This window comes from Rhincodon typus, unplaced genomic scaffold (genome assembly GCF_021869965.1).
Source record: "Rhincodon typus isolate 14 unplaced genomic scaffold, sRhiTyp1.1 hic_rhity00006676, whole genome shotgun sequence".
NCBI classification, from domain to species: domain Eukaryota; kingdom Metazoa; phylum Chordata; class Chondrichthyes; order Orectolobiformes; family Rhincodontidae; genus Rhincodon; species Rhincodon typus.
In genome coordinates this window covers 1-2,846 of record NW_025972314.1, presented here as the reverse complement: position 1 = coordinate 2,846, position 2,846 = coordinate 1, and the positions used below count along the sequence as shown (strand labels likewise).

General features: G+C 47.4%; 1 non-coding gene across 1 annotated transcript; it reads left to right on the top strand.

Moving 5' to 3' along the window:
• The first annotated feature begins 1,308 nt into the window (after nucleotides 1-1,308).
• trnan-guu lies at nucleotides 1,309-1,382 on the top strand. Its single transcript has one exon. It is a non-coding gene; the product is annotated as a tRNA-Asn (tRNA).
• Nucleotides 1,383-2,846: the final 1,464 nt, after the last annotated feature.

The window sequence follows — 2,846 nt, the reverse complement described above, 5'->3', positions numbered from 1 at the left end:
GGACTGTTTCTGCAAACTTGCAGAAGTCACGTCTTTGCCCTCTCACAATCTCCCCAGGAGCTGATACAAGTGGGGTGGACGGATTTGTTTTCGCCTGCACTCACTCATTTGGCGACAACTTTCTTACTGCTCAATGAGATAACTCTAATCCTTTTCGATCATTGGAACCACTTGTATGAATATGCACACAGCAAATCGAATACTACGAAACAGACAAACAGCCCTTCGCGGAATTTATCACAACGCTGTGTCAGCGATATGGGATAGATCATCGAGCTGAAACATCATCCGCTGTTGTGGTGAATTGGCCGTGGGAAATTGCCCCTCTTGTGCAGTGATGTGCAGACCAGATTGTTCAGCGGTGGGAAATGCAGATTTTCAGAAAGCTCTTCGCGGTTCTCAGGATGGGTCACCGGACCCGCAATGTTAACTCTGATGTTTTCTTCACAGACGCTGCCGGACCTGTTGAGCTGTTCCAGAAACTTTGCTTTTCTTCGAGCACCAGTGCAGCTTCAATGGGCCGAATGGCCTCTTTCGATACGGTCGGGTTTCTATGATCTCTGATTCTCTGCATTGTAGTCTCATTTTGGATTTTGAAATTGACTGCACCAAAATGTACGGCTCATTAACATCGGTTCATGATCCACACACCAACTGTCACTATCATTTCTGTGTTAAAGAACACAGCTACTTACTTACATCTCTGTTTCAAATAGATTGATGCAGTCCAGCGTTATTGGTATTATGGAAAAATAAAATATATCATGTTGGCCTGCCCAGAAAATATTCACGTGGAACTTGCCAGGGTTGCAGGTTTCGGACTGTACGGCGAGGCTGAAAAGGCTGGGGCAGTTTTCCCTGGAGCGTCGGAGGCTGAGGGACGACCTGGCAGAAGTTTATAAAATCATCAGGGATATGGACAGGGTGAGTAGTCAAGGTCTTTATCACACGGTGGGCGAGTCCAAAACTGGAGGGCGAATAATTAAAGTGAGGGGCAGAAATTTAAAAGCGACCTGAGGGCCATTTTTTCCGTGCAGAAGGTGGTGCGTGTATGGAATGAACTGCCAGATGAAGTGGTGGAGCCCGGTAAAATTGCAACATTTCCAAGGCATCTGGATGCGTGTATGAATCGGAAGGGTTCAGAGGGATATGGGCCAAATGCTGGCAAATGGGGCTAAATTAATTTAGGATATCTGGCCGGCATGGACGAGGTGCACCGAAGTGTCTGTTTTCGCGCTGTCCATCCGGACGACGCGACAGTTGCTGATCCCCGGTTTAATTGTTTGTTTGCAGGTACCCCTTGCGTCTGTCTCTGTGGCGCAATCGGTTAGCGCGTTCGGCTGTTAACCGAAAGGTTGGTGGTTCGAGCCCACCCAGAGACGAGGGGCTCCTTCGCCTTTAACCCCAATGACTGCTATTCGCGCGGTTTTTTGGCTGCAAGAAGATAACTGTGTTAGCTCCTCACGAATCGAGCGAAGCCCAAAACCGACAGGTCTTAACGCGCAGCCCAAGCAAAAATGACAAGGCGAACGCACTTGCAGACACACCAAAGCATGAATTCTATCTGTGAGACGCCTCGATTTGTTTGTGTCACGAACCACTCGCACAAGTGGCAGCGAGGCAATTCCAAACTGCGCTTCCAAATATACCGGGAGTTTAGTCCAACACCACTTTTCGGAAAATGCTCAAATAAGGCAATAAAAAAGAACAGGATTAGAATGACCCATGAAAAGTGGCGATCAGCAATCACAGTCTCAAAGAGGCTGGGTTTCCCTTCTGATCAACAATGCGGGTGTGCCTGCATGGCAACGATTGCAGCGGATCGAGAAGGTGGCTCATCAGTTCCCTTCTCCAGGACAGAACTGAAGGAAATGAGAGATGAGAGAAATTTAACGAAATTTCACATCGCAATTACCGTCCTTTTCAACACCACAGCAAATAACTGCGATTAGAATTAATGCAGGATTTGATTTCACAGCAGCAGTGGCATAACAATCTCCATTCGCTTTCAGTGAAAAGGGTGAACAACGCAACTTGCCTGGAACATGAAGCAGTAGTGCAGCCTGTTTGTTCCCGATATCATGCTGGAGACATTCCATGCCACTGCACCATGTAAACGCGGTCTGGACGCTGACCCAATGGAGGCTCTGTGCTGTCCCACATCATAGATCAGTTTGCGATCAGCAAAAACATAAACGCAGCTCATCCCGACCGTGCTTCGGCATAACCCACGCCTCCTCAGAGACTGGAACCTCAATCCAGCGCCTAAGACCACGACGAGCCGTTGGCTCAGATATGACATTTTCCGATGTTGCTACTGCAACACAACAACAGCGAAGGCACAGGGAAGGGCTTCGAGGATCCCTATCCCGCTCGCACATTTTCTTAGCTGCGGGCAATGCCCGGCTACAATATCAATTTCGCACCACTTACCTATAGCCCAGCAATCAAAACAAACATCAATGCAAAGCTGAATCTACCTCATGAGACTCGGTCGAGCATCAATTGTAATGCATCTTTGAGAAACTGCCTTCGGTTATGCTTCGATAAAGAAAGCATGAACTGCACGACATTTCTGGAATTTAGATTTTCGCTTTGGAAAATGGTTTCTCTCATTGCTCAAAACAGAAGAACTGCCGCGTTTACACGTAACATGAAAAGCACCGGACGACAGGGAAAATGCACAAAGCTGAGCAGGCCATCGTGTACTACGTGATACCTTGCAACATACTTACAGTTATCACGCCTGTTTTGTAGAATAAATGATTCAAAGAAAGTCGTCCATCTCAAAAGCTGAGTTTGCACTATAAACCGAGAACGACAGATCAGATTGCGCGGCTGTTCGA